Genomic DNA, 15,068 nt, shown 5'->3' with positions numbered 1-15,068 from the left:
CCGCATTAAAAAAAAAAAGTGTCGCGGGACACGCGCTTACCTTCATCCAGGATGGCTCGGTGAACTCCAGTGCGTTCCGATGCTCTTCAGCGCAGCAGCGACACCTGGTGGACGTCGGAGGAACTTAGTGAATCGCCGGAAGACCCGAATCCACCGCAGAGAACACGCCGCTGGATCGCGAATGGGCCGGGTAAGTAAATATGCCCCAGTATCTCTCAGCCAATCACATCCATGGTCCCACATTGTATATATATATATATATATATATATATATATATATATATATATAACGAAAGATCAAGATTTCATCAGGATTTTGAAGCCGCAGCATCTTTCTCATTCATTACATTACAGCATGCAAAAAACTAAAAGTTACAGTTACAGGACATCAAATTACGAAAGAAACTTGACAAATCTTCCAGAACCTTGAAGGATGTTGGTTGTAGTCACTGAACTTGGATTCCCAGTGATCCTGGGAACAAAGGAGCTTGGTTACAGACTCAAAGCCTACAGAGAAGATTATCAGACAGACCCAGCACGGCCTCTCACTACCTGAACCCTGACAATAACAGGTCCAGTTACGGGATCACCAGGATAAATCAAGACGGCTGACCTGCTGTGGCCTCTAATATCTACAGAAACAGAGATAATGCTCCAGTCTTCTCTAAAGGGACAATTGCAGTAGCCTGCAGCAGGAAGCCAACATTCAACTGCCTGATTGCTATGGTGTAAATGTACTATGGCGTGGGCTTTTGAGACCCAGACTGTTCAGCGTGAATCTAAAATGGATGGTTCGGAGTAGCCATGTTGATAATAGCCCAACAAAGGCCATTGAAAAAAGTCAACTCAGCATTTGCTGCAGCAATGTACATTACTTATCATCATCATAAACTTGGCCACCACTATAGACCCAACAATCAGTTTACAACCCAATGGCCACCGACTTCCCATTACCCATATAGACTATGTGGAATGTAAATCAATCAGACTTCCATAAAGCAGCTTAATAAGTCCAATGAAAGTTGTCCCATCGTATTCCCTTAGGGCCCTTCATACAGAGAGAACCCAATTGATATTGACATTAAAAAGGAGACATCTAAGTGTTCAAGATTTCTAGCTCCAGACCAATTAAAGAAGTATTCTGAGACTACCTAAAAATTGCAAGGTGGCCAGCGGTGGGATGCATAAAAAAAATTAACTAGTACTTACCTCATCCGGCTCCCACCTTGCTGTTGTCCCAACAGTGTTGCAGGTGCTTGGACATGGTGATGAGTAGGCCGGCCGAAAGCTGCAAGAGTGGAGCTTTTGTGCCCCTGTAAACAAACAGGGACTTGGCACGGAGAGAGCTGCATGGGACACCGGAAGCATTGGGCGAGGCCACCTCGCTATTTTTAGGTAGTCTTGGACAAGCCCTTCAAGCCAACTTCAGATAGATTGTAGTATCTTACCAGGGTGTTGCGAGTGTCGTGTCTGTATCATATCTTTCCTGTAATTGCTTTTATAAAGCTTTTTCCAAAAAGTTATGTATTATGTAATTTACAAAAGCAGAAGTCAAAATAATTCACCATGTATCAGTAAATCAGCCGATCCCTCATATGCACATACCTGAGAGATCTGAGCACTGCACATCTAGTTACAACCAAGAAGCTTGTAACAAAATTGTTTTATTAGACTCAAACTGTGTGTTTGGTGATATATTAGCATCAGATGGAGACTTTATGCTTTATTTGGATTGCAGATGTCTTTTTTTAGTACTCTAGATGCACATGGGTGTTGGTGTTGCACTTACAGCTTATCAATAGATGTCTCTACTTTTAAAAAAGGGTTTCCCCGAAATCAGAATGGCAGCAAAGCCTATTGATAGAATACATCATAAATGTGTGATCATCGGGGGGCTATCGCTCAGTCTCCACACTGATGGGCTCTTTGGCCTGGAGTCAGAGGCAGTTGACTCCATGTCCTAGGTAGGGGCAGGAAGCTGTACCTGCATCTATAGTTTCTATTCCCTTCTATAGGAGCCTTGGATGTAGCTTTCAGCCACCACAACTGCTTCTGGTTCTGCTGTCTCTGTTTACAGAGACCATCAGGTGATAAACTAGGTAATTTATGAACTGGAAATGGTATAGGACAGTGATGGCGAACCTTCTAGAGACCGAGTGCCCAAACTACAACCAAAATTCACTTATTTACCATGAAGTGCCAACATGGCATTTTAAGCAGTAACTTACTGCACCTGTTCTTCCTCATCTTTCAATCGTATCGACCCCCTGAGGCCACTAATACAGTTGAAAGAAGGAGGGCAAATTCAGACTCATTGTAGCTTCTCTCCAGGGTCTCTCTGTAGAAGAATGGTGGGTCCAGCAGGATGACCTCCTAAGTCATTGCAGTTCCAAACAGCCAATGAAAGTTGCCTGGGAGTGCAGGTGGATTTGGTCCTATTTAGTGAACTCTGTCCTGGAGCGATGGTCTGAGTGCCCACAGAAATGGCTCTGAGTGCCACCTCTGGCACCCGTGCCATAGGTTCGCCGCCACTGGTATAGGATCTCTACATTAAATACAGTTGGTGTAGAAAGTATGCAGACCCCTTTAAGTTTTTTTCTCTTTGTCTCATTTGCTGTCCCCACCATGTGTCACTTCTGGGATTGTATTTGGCAGGTGATGAGTGGCACCTGGTTTTTCATGTGTTTTGCCCACTGAATGCGGCTTTCATATGTCTTGCACTGAGGAGAAGCTTCGGACTCTACCATAAAGCCCCCGACAGCTGGAGGCTGCAGTGATAGGTGACTCCCATCTCCCTCCTGCATCTCTGGAGCTCAGCCACAGGGGTCTTGAGGTTCTGTCTCACCAAGGTTCTTCTCACACGTTTGCTTAGTTTGGCTGAACCCAGGTCGAGTGAGAGTTGTGGTTGTGCCAAACTTCTTCCATTTAAGGATTATGAAGGTCACTGTGCTTTTAGCAATCTTGAATGCTGCAGAAATTCTTTTATTAGCTTTGCCATATCTGTGCCTTGTCTCTGAGCTCCTCGGGCAGTTCCTTTGACTTCATAATTCTCATATGCTCTGACATGCACAGTGAGCTGTGAGGTCCAATCAATTTAATAAAACACAGTTGGACTCCAATGAAGGAGAAGAACCATCCCAAGGCAGATCAGAAGAAACATTTTTTGATCTTACCAATTGGCTGCAATGAAACAAAGTAAGGATAACCTACCCACTGTAGTTTAACACCTAATGGGCTAAATGAGGCAATATAATCAGTATAAACCCGCGGTATGTTTTTATTTTGTTATTTTAATTTGTTATTGCCTTTTTTACTGTTTTACCCTTTTTAATATTGATCTTTGATGTATAGGAGTTTATATATGGTTCGTATTTATTTTGTCTACCTATATGAACTTATAGTACTGGAGATGCATTTACTCTTTTTGATGATGTCATGTTACTAAATAACCAAATGGGTGTTTTATATTTTATCATGCTGGTTTCTCTTTTAAGTTCACGCCATCCAACTTCCTTGTCAGCTTGGTGGGGCTTGTTTACCATATTTTTCGGATTATAAGGCGCACAAAAAAATTCTTTGATTTTCTCAGAAATCAAAGGTGCACCTAATAATCCAGTGCACCTTATATATGAACTGTACTTACAGACAGCAGCTGCCTTGAACTGTGCACAGGTCTGCCACCTGCTGGTCATTCACCCTTATAATCAGGTGCACCTTATATATGAACCTAGACATTTTAACAGGGATTTATTGATGGTGCGCCGTATAATCTGAAAAATGCGGTAACTCTAGGTGGTAGTTAAATGTTTGCCCTTGCTGGACGGTATGCAGGCAGTCCCCGGGTTACGTACAAGATAGGTTCCATAGGTTTGTTCTTGAGTAGTATTTGCGTTTAAGTCAAAACTGTATATTTTTTAATTGTAGCTCCAGACAAAATATTGTTTTGCCCCAGTGACAATTGGATTTTAAAAATTTTTAGCTGCAATGCGTCCAAGTTTCATTACAGACACCTTAAAGCTGATCATTGCAGTCTGGGACTATAGTAACATCCAGAGAGGTCACCAGAGGTCACAGTGGCCAGAGGGATTCGTCTTTAACTACGGGTTGTCTGTAAGTAGGGGACCACTTGTATATGTACTAAACCTAAAAGCATTGTGCATGCACAATAAGCAAAGTTGTCACATCATCTGTAGCAGCAGCGTCTTTCTGGTTCACCAACATTTCTTATTCATTTTCTAGAAAACTTCTATAATGTTCTTTATTTTAACCCCTTATCACCGACACTAGTTTTCAGCTCAATGACCAGACTAGATTTTTCAAATCTGCCCTGTCTTACGATAATTGGTTATAACTTCGGAACGCTTTAACATATCCAGGTGATTTTGAGAATGTTTTCTCGTGACACTTTGTACTTCATGTTAGTTACAAAATTTAAGTGATAAGTTTTGTGATTCGTTCTGAAAAAAAGTGAAAATTTGGCAAAAGTTTGTAAAAAAAGTTTGAAATGTTCTGCTTTCCAGACAGGAAGTAAAACTACCCAAAAAGCTTGATAATTAACATTTACGGAATATCTGCTTTATGTTGGGATGATATTTTATGCGTCCTCCCATGTTTCTAGGATGTTATGAGGCGCAGAACTTTAGGTGCCATTTTTCTCATTTTCATGAAAATTGCCAAAACTCACATTTTGAGGGACAACTCAGCTTTCAAGTGACTTTGAGAGGCCTAAATAATAGTAACACCCCATAAATTAGAAACGTGACCCCTCAACATATGTAAAATAACTTCTATTAAGTCCATTAACCCTTTAAGTGTTTCACATGGGTTAAAACAATATGGACCTGCGATTTAGAAACTATGGAATCTTTTTGGAAAATACATTCATTTAGGCCAAACTGTTTCAGAATAAATTAAATGATGAAATGCTCTGCAACGTTTGATGCCCAATTCCTCCCGAGTGCTGATCCCCCATATGTGGTGGTAAACTTCTGTACGGGCGCACGGCCGAGTATAGGATGAATGGAGGCGCCATTCACAGCAGATTTGTATTGTCACATTGTACGACCTATACATTTTTATTTTTTTTGGTAATGTGAACATATGAGGCTTATTATTTACGGGATGAGATACAATGTATAGATAATTTATTTTGGGGGTCTATAGTTATTCATGATATTTTATTAACTATTTCAAGGGGGACACAAACAAAATCATCAATTTTTATTTTGGATTTTTAGCATCCCCCCCCCCCCTCACCGTAACATAAAAATAATATTTTATCTTTATTCTCTGGTTCACTACGATTGCGGTGATACCTCATTTATATAGTTTTTCTCATCTTTGCTCAATTTTCCTGAGCAAAACCAATATTGGAGAATATCGCATTGTTTTTACTATTGACAAATTTTAGGGCCATAACCTCTGTATTTTTCTGTTGTCAGACCTTGTTGGGGGCTTATATTTTGCAAAAGGAGTTGTTCTTTTCAGTCGTATCATATTAGGTACCGTAACTTTTTTTGATCACTTTTTAGAACATTTTTTGTGATGGTGTTTGATGAAAAATTGTATATTACGGGAAGTTTTTTGAGGTTTTTTTTTTTACGTCGTTCACCGAGCGGGTTCAAGATTGATTTAGATTTATTGTACAGATTGATACGGACGTGGTGATACCAAATATGTACGTGTTTTTGTGTTTTATATATTTTATTTGCATTTCATGTGTAACTGGGGAGATTATGGGACTTTTATTTTATTTATTTATTTAATTATATATTATATATTTTTTTACTTTTTTACATTTTCTACTTCTTGGCTTAAACAAGCGATCGTCCGATCGCTTGTTCAAGCCTTTACACTGCAATACACTTGCGCATGCTCAGTTACTTACAGCCGGGTTCTGCCAGGAAGGCAGAACCCGGCGGGTAGAGGAGCTGGAAGCCCCAGGTCACTCGTCGGAACCCGGGGCTGCGGCAGGAGGGATAGGATCCCCCAGTAAGCACACCGGGGGGGTCCGATCCACGTGGGACACGCTTACACGCCGCGGTCATGCTTGACCGCAGCGTATACGGGGTTAAACACCCGGGAACAATGTTTTTCCGATCCTGGGTGTTAGTGCCGGGTCTGGGCTGTAAGATCACAGCCCGACACCGGCACCAGCGAGACCCGATGTCCCGAAATCTTCTTCTGACGCGCCGCCGTAGAAAGGCGTAAGCGTCAGAAGAAGTACCCTTAATGACCGCCGTAAAAAGCCGATAGGGCGGTCATTAAGGGGTTAAGATAGTGTCTCTACAAATTTTACAAAACTTATAGATGGTAATGAGCGAACCTGAAACGCACAATTTGGGTCATAACTGAATTTGACAGGTTTGGCACTCATGAACCTGGTGACCAAATAAAAGCGCAAACCGCAACCAGTCTTGTCGCTAGCTGTCAGACTGGGTAAGTGGTGGAGACCTACCCCTGCGACGTCCCTGTGGGATATGGCCCTGTCTACGAAGATATACTGCCCTGACAAGGGAAAACCCGCTATCAGAAACCTACTAGCAGACTCTGAGAGACCCAAAAAGGTGACAGGGAAGACTTACTTGTCTGGCAGCTGAAAAACTGGCAGCAGTTCTTACAATTTGCACCCATCTAGTACTGTATTCATTTGTTGATTTTATTATATCTAACAAGTAGTTGCACTGTATGCGCATTTATATGTTTGCTCCTATTATTAGGGACAGGTAAAAATCTGATAGCCCTTATAAGGGCACTCTGAAGATTTTAATCAGTGCTGGGATATTTTTAATGATTATAGAGTAGTATACAGCAATACTTGCAAAGGCCAAACCTGTTTATTAGCATGTACTGCACCATCTAGTAAGATCTTGAAGGTCCAGTCTCTGTTTAGTTTTCAGCTCCAGATATCATCATCAATCATTCCTTGACTATAATGTTGCTTCTGTCATTGAATAGCACGCACTCATACGTAGTTCATGAAAGGTCTCTTCTTAGTGAATAGCATGCTAAAAACGTAGATCATAGAAGTGCTCTTCTCAGTGATTAGTGTACAATAAGTTGTGAATCAGAAAATTTTCAAGTAAATGATGGGCACATAAGATTAATAATAGGCATATCCAACCCCAATATCACCCAAAACAATAATAGACCGTGCATCACTTTGGTATGATGCAAAAAAAAAGGATCTATTGGCAAAGCACTGTACAAAAAGGACGTGTGTAGAACAAATAGTGAATAGTGCTGAAGCACATTGGTTGACTATGCGTTCTACACACTTGACTATAACCACAGTGTGTTGACAAATGTCTATTTGTGAATCAGAATGTCAATGAAAGGCACATTCTGATATGTAAATAAGAAAAGTTTAGTTCTCAGTAAAAATGCTCATTAATATGTGCATTGGAAAAATGTTGTTGTCAGTGAAAAGCACTCATTAATATGTGAATGTGAAAAGTGTATACTAATACATAAATAAGACAAGTTTTGTTGTCAGTAAATAGTGCACACTAATATGTGATTAGAAAAGCGCACAGTAATATATGAATAAGAAAAGAGTTTTTGCCATTGAAAAGTGCACACAAGTACAGAAATCAGAAAAGTGTTTTCACTTGTCAATTAAAAGCATTCACTAACACTTGAATAAGAAAGTATGAATAGTGCACTGTAATACTTGAAGTGTTGTTGTCAGTGAAAAGTGTGCATTTATACGTGAATCAGAAAAGTTTGATAGTGAAAAGCATGCACTAATATATGAATCAGAAAAACAAAGGATGTGACGCTGCCACCACTACCACCACCACCACCATCACGGAGCTTGTCCACACCATCCATTCAGCTCTACCTCAACCAAATCATGGAGAGAAAGTAAACATTTGGCCCATCACATGCACAAGCTCCGTTACTAAATAGGAGCATTTTGAAATTCAGGCTTGTGGGGACTGACAGTTTTAATGATCTAATGGCGATGTCTGTCCCACAGTTTGAATTTTCCAGCCACAATGACTATTTTTGGCAGGCGATCCCAGCCCTTCACCAACAAGTTGTGGTCAAAGCTATAAGTCCTGATGTGCACCTCACAACTGACATGTGGACCAGTAAGGATGGGCAAGGATGTTACATCTCCTTAACTACCCAATGGGTACATGTATTGGCAGGTGGTCCGGAGGCACTCTGGATCACATTCTGCCTCACTCGGGATTGACTGACATCACTCCTAGCCTCCAGTTGCCTGCTACTCCACTCCCTCCTTTCTCATCCATTCAGTGCAGCTCCAACAGCACCATCTTTAGCAAAGCCATGGGGAAATGGCAGCAGGTTGTTGTAAAACTTATCCATCTGGGTAAAAGAGCAGATGCATGGGAGGTATGGACTAGGATCAGATAGATCCGTATTTGCTGCCACTAAACATCAAGCCCGGCAAGTTGTGGCCATCTCTAGACACCTGCTGGAGCTGCACTTTATGGTACATGCCGTGTTTTCACATTTTCGGTGCTCACAATCTGCTGCTGCTCGTCTATCTGCTCTGCAGAGGAACTTTGGCCATGTATGTGATGTACTGACTAGGTGGAATTCCACTTTTCATATGATGGAATGGGTGTGTCAGCAGCAGAAGCTAATTGTGAAATTCCAGCACCAGAACGCAAAGGTGATTCAAAGTATTGAGCAGCAGCACTTCACGACCAATAACTGGGCCTCTATGAGGGGCATTTGTTCAGGGCTGCACTGCTTCCAATATAACAGCAATATGGTCAGCGCCAACACAAGGCTCGAAAAGTGGTTTCCAGAACCAGTGGTCTGCTACTGCACTGTCAAGCCAGGAAACAGCTTTGAAACAGGAGGATGAGGAGGAGAAAGAGGAAGAAGAGGAAATCTTTAGAGACCAAGTACCCAAACTGCAACCCAAAACCCACTTACCGTATATACTCGTGTATAAGCCGAGTTTTTCAGCACAAAAAATGTGCTGAAAAACCTCACTTCGGCTTATACACGAGTCAATTAAAAAAAATAAATTTTAATACTCACCCTCCGGTGCCCGGATCCACCGGCGGCGGCTCCCGATACCCGGCGGCGGCTCCCGAAGTTCAGCACATTAAATAAATAAACTTAGTTCTCACCTTCCGGCAATACTCACCCCCGATCCACGGCGCCGGCTTCCGATCCTCGTTGGTGGCTCTCGATCCCCGGCTGCGGATGTCTTCTTTCTTCTTTTGCCGGCGGAGTCGCGTCCATGCGATCTCCCCGCCGGCGCTTACTATGATGCAGCGGTGTGACGTCATCAGCGGCGACACCGCCGCATCATAGTGAGCTCCGCCGGGGAGATCGCATGGACGCGCCTCCGCCGGCAAGAGAAGACAGAAGACGCTGCCGGGGATCGAGAGCCACCGCAGAGGATCGGGGGTGAGTATCGCCGGAAGGTGAGAATTAAGTTTATTTTTTTAAATGTGCTCAACATACATGGGGGCAGGCTGTATGCATGAGGTGGCAGGCTGTATACATGAGGGGGCAGGCTGGCAGGTTTTATACATGAGGGGGCAGGCTGTATACATGAGGGGGCAGGCTGTATACATGAGGGGGCAGGCTGTATACATGAGGGGGCAGGCTGGCAGGCTGTATACATGAGGGGGCAGGCTGGCAGGCTGTATACATGAGGGGGCAGGCTGTATACATGAGGGGGCAGGCTGTATACATGAGGGGGCAGGCTGGCAGGCTGTATACATGAGGGGGCAGGCTGGCAGGCTGTATACATGAGGGGGCAGGCTGTATACATGAGGGGGCAGGCTGTATACATGAGGGGGCAGGCTGTATACATGAGGGGAAGGCTGTATACATGAGGGGGCAGGCTGTATACATGAGGGGGCAGGCTGTATACATGAGGGGGCAGGCTGGCAGGCTGTATACATGAGGGGGCAGGCTGTATACATGAGGGGGCAGGCTGTATACATGAGGGGGCAGGCTGTATACATGAGGGGACAGGCTGTATACATGAGGGGGCAGGCTGTATACATGAGGGGGCAGGCTGTATACATGAGGGGGCAGGCTGGCAGGCTGTATACATGAGGGGGCAGGCTGTATACATGAGGGGGCAGGCTGTATACATGAGGGGGCAGGCTGTATACATGAGGGGACAGGCTGTATACATGAGGGGACAGGCTGTATACATGAGGGGGCAGGCTGTATACATGAGGGGGCAGGCTGTATACATGAGGGGCAGGCTGTATACATGAGGGGGCAGGCTGTATACATGAGGGGGGCAGGCTGTATACAACTTGGGGCTGGCTGTATACTACACCCTCGGCTTATACTCGAGTCAATAGGTTTTCCCAGTTTTTGGTGGTAAAATTAGGGGTCTCGGCTTATACTCGGGTCGGCTTATACTCGAGTATATACGGTATATATAGCAAAGTGCCGCCACAGCAATTCAAGTAGTAATTTCCTGCTCTGTGCTGTACCATGGCTTTCAAAGGTCTTGAGGACACCAATATCTTTATCAGGGGAAATTTTTGTTGCCTGATCAGACCCAGTACCACTGTAACCAGACATCGCTCTTGCAGCTCTTATAAAAAAGTGAAATGTCCCCCATGGGGGACATATAAAGTTAAAAAAGAACAAACACACAATATTTATAAACATTTAAAAATAAAGCTTTATATTTCCCAATAAAATAAAACAATCCCTTGCTACACTTCAATAAAACAATGCCACAGTCGCTGGTTTGCCCGAGACTATACATATTATAGATAAAAAACGACCATCAAACACCAGGAAATTCATTTATAAGGGTGATTTTGAGTTAACTTGAGAACGGAAAAAAATATATAAAACGCATTACATAAAAAACTATCCCTATATATCACAAATAAAAGAAAACACTGCACATTTTTACGATAATGCCGGAAAAAAGAAAGTTATGTCCCTTAGACCAATAAGAAGGAAAATTTGCCAAAATTACCTTAGTCATAAAAGCCTTTCAAGGCCTGGGCAGAAAGAGGTTAATGGGATGTGAAGTTAGATGATAGCCAACATCGGTCCTGAGAGGTGCTGGTGTCTTCAGATAGTCACAGGAATAGGGATGGGTGGAGCAATAGTACAAATATACTCAAATGGAAGAGAAAAAAAATCAATTGCTTTATTACAACAATTTTTGGCTCCAAATATTATAGGTAGTGGGGTGCCAACCGCTACCCCAGATGGACATGGATAGAGAAACCCATCCATTATCCCTTGTCATCCAATGAAGGTGCTGGAACCCAGCTGGACATTATGTTTATAACCAAATAATGTTCTACATGCAATTTGGCCAGATTGTCCTTTTATAAGTTATTTGCCCCATGTGGGGACATTCCTGTCCTCAGCGTTAGTCACTGCCATTTGGCAAAAAAGTTATAAATCTTGTTGTAAACGAATGAAGTAATCATTAAATGTGAAGGACTTTTGGCTTTGTTTCCTCTCCTTAAGTAAGATCTCTGACAAGTCAGAGCCTCTATGTAAGAAGTGTGAATGGAGCCCTTTCAAGGAGTCCCAAAAATATTACCTTATTTTTATATTCTTGCACATATGAAGACCACACCTATAGGGGAGATCTATATTTATTTTTCTTATTTTTTTCTTATAACGAAAAAGTCAAAGATTTTTGAGCATTGGTGAATTTGTGCATTTGTCTGCGACTTTTTCTTATTTGAATCACAACTCGATGGCTTCACTTTTTTTATCTAACGGATCCAGCTGGCCATCTCCCCTGGTCTCCCCTGGTCTCCCCTGTTTTTCCCTGGTCTTCCCTGTTCTCCCCTGTTTTTCCCTGGTCTTCCCTGTTCTCCTCTGGTCTCCCCTGGTCTCCTGTGGTCTCCCTTGGTCTCCCCTGGTCTCCCCTGGTCTCCTCTGGTCTCCCCTGGTCTCTCCTGGTCTCTCCTGGTCTCCTCTGGTCTCCCCTGGTCTCCCTTGGTCTCCCCTGGTCTCCCCTGGTCTCCTCTGGTCTCCCCTGGTCTCCCCTGGTCTCCTCTGGTCTCCCCTGTTCTCCCCTGTTCTCCCCTGGTCTCCCCTGTTTTTCCCTGGTCTTCCTTGTTCTCCCCTGGTCTCCCCTGGTCTCCCTGGTCTCTCCTGGTCTCTCCTGGTCTCCTCTGGTCTCCTCTGGTCTCCCTTGGTCTCCCCTGGTCTCCCCTGGTCTCCTCTGGTCTCCCCTGGTCTCCTCTGGTCTCCCCTGTTCTCCCCTGGTCTCCCCTGGTCTCCCCTGGTCTCTCCTGGTCTCTCCTGGTCTCTTCTGGTCTCCCTTGGTCTCCCCTGGTCTCCCCTAGTCTCCCCTGGTCTCCTCTGGTCTCCCTTGGTCTCCCCTGGTCTCCCCTGGTCTCCCCTGTTCTCCCCTGGTCTCAGGTGGTGAACTTGGCAGTAAGAAGCAGTACAACTAATTTAAAATTTTTATGCACAAGAATTTGCAACTTTTTAAATAAAGTCACATCCTCCACACCAGGAAGCAATGTTAGGCTAACAGACACAGGTGCAATTTAACCCAAGGAAAATCCGACAAATTAGACTAAGAAACGAGACAAAAAAGAAACTAGAATAAGAAAGATCATTTTTAGTAAATTAAAAAACCTCCATCAAATCCCATCTAGAACTTTACAGTTTTGATGCAAAGGAAGGGGCAAAACAATTTGTTTTCCAAATTAGAAAACTCGACAGCAGACAGATACCTAAATACTAGGTTTCTACTATCTAATCACCTTAACTACTTACCTATAGTTCTGACTTCTGGTAAAAAGTATAAATGGCATCAGGGCAGAGTTTTCTTCTGTTGCATACAAGTCCTTGACTTACCATCGATAAGCCTCGCCTCCTGCCAAGTCACATCACCACCCAGATACAGCTGAGCCTCAGACCTCCAGTAACTCCTCCTCCTCCACCACCACTTCTCCATAGCACTTTCCAGACCACATGACGTAGATCAGTCCTTATGGACTGATTATTAGACATTCCCATCCTGCTTCCAAGTCCTCACTATACATAATCATACATCTAGGAGAAGTCACCCTATGTCCTGAGCCTCCTTGGTCTTATGGTCTACATTTGTCTACACAGAAGAACATCCAGAAGAGACAGAGGAAATAACACAGAAAACCACAGGTTGATTAAACCGGCCTTGAAGAAGCAGATCTGAAGACACCATCATACTTGTAAGATAATTTAGGTTTCATTATTAGAAAGTCAGCACAATGTGTGATGGGCGGAAGTGTTCAAAATAAATATGTGAAACAAAAAGGTCTCATGATTTTTTAATGCTGGACACGGGTCTACAAAAAAGAAGTAGGGACTCGCAAGATAATCAAACTTCTAACCAATAATAATGTGCAGGACATTGAGACTTGGAAGCCAATGAACAATGGGGTGGGGCATTTTTAACTGTATTGGATATTTTCAAACAAAATGAAAACATATTTTCCTGGATGGGACGAGCCTAGTGACATGATACAGGATTAAAGCCAATCATATATCAGATTATCATTTATCACACACATTTCCAAATGTAGACAGCATTCTTGATGTCTTTTCAGTTAACTGATGTAGCTAATTTAGTTAACTGATTTAGCTGGGTGAGAGGAAGATTCATGAAGACAATGGGGGTCATTTACTAAGGGCCCGATTCGCGTTTTCCCGATGTGTTACCCGAATATTTCCGATTTGCAACGATTTTCCCTCTATTGCCCCAGGATTTTGGTGCACGTGATCGGATTATGGCGCATCGGCGCTGGCATGCACGCGACGGAAATCGGGGGGGGGGCGTGGTCGAACGAAAACCCGACGGATTCGGAAAAACCACCGCATTTTTTTTAAAAAAGTGTCGCGGAGCTTGCACTTACCTTCACTAGGAATAGGTTGGTGAACTTGAGTTCATTCCGGGGAACTTCAGCGCAGCAGCGCCACCTGGTGGATGTCGGAGGAGCTGCCTTAATGAATCCCGGCCGAACCCGAATCCAGCGCAGAGAACGCGCCGCTGGATCGCGAATGGACCGGGTAAGTAAATCTGCCCCTTTGTCTTTTTTAGGCCTCCTCTGCAGGTGTGTATAGCCATGGATGCTCCACTGTGGGATTCTGGGAAATAAGCAAATATGTTTTCCAGGATGGGACAATAAAAACTTTGCCTCTTGACTAACTTGTAAGGCAGCCCCCTTAGCATCAAGCATGACATTTTCAAATAGTCTAATGAGAGGAAGCAGGATTAATGTCAAGCCAGTGTATATTGGAACAGATTCCCAACTGTAGACAGTGCTGTTTCGATGCCTTTGTATCTCGTGAGTACAGTGTAGGGAATTGGTTTAGTAAGAGGCTTTTGACGAGGCTCGGGAAGTAACTTTGTGATATTTTAAACTAAGACTGAGGAAGTGAGCAAAAACACTTTTTGCTTTTTTAAAATGATCAAGTATAACACAAAAATAGATGAGTGTCATCCAATTCAGAATGTAATAAGAATGTGGTGGGTGTCTACTGTGTCATAATGCAGACATCGGCTGATCAGATCTGAAATCACTGTTTGCACTGATCTTGGGAACCTTTTATTTGCTAAAGTGGCACACGGCACAAAGGAACCACCATCTTGAAGTCACCTGTGAGCATCAATCAGATACCAGGACCCTCTGATCAGCACTTGGGTACAGGAATCTTACAGGGCTAAATATAGTATAAACCCCCCCCCCCTTCCCCGTTTCCCTTAACCTCAAATAACAATAAACAGATCCATAAACATGTGAAGACCAATAATCATGATGAACACCAAGATGGTATCAATGAAAACATAAACTGGTCCCAAAAAATGACTCCTTAAAGGGAACCTGTCACCACATTTTCACATATACAGCCAGTGACAGATTCCCATAGAGCCCTATTCACTACCTGACACCCTTCGTTTAGTTAAAATTGTTTCCCTCATACTTACCTGGCAGGGGAGATACCATGATCACAAAGGTGGTTCTCCCAGGGTGAGGCTTACCCATTGCACTCCGGGTGACCCCTGCAATTTCCCCAAATTAAAAAAAATAATAATTTCCCTCACAATCCTATAAATCAATTTTACCTTATAT

The sequence above is a fragment of the Engystomops pustulosus genome, chromosome 6 (assembly GCF_040894005.1).
Source record: "Engystomops pustulosus chromosome 6, aEngPut4.maternal, whole genome shotgun sequence".
Lineage (NCBI taxonomy): Eukaryota > Metazoa > Chordata > Amphibia > Anura > Leptodactylidae > Engystomops > Engystomops pustulosus.
This window is presented reverse-complemented; position numbering follows the sequence as displayed.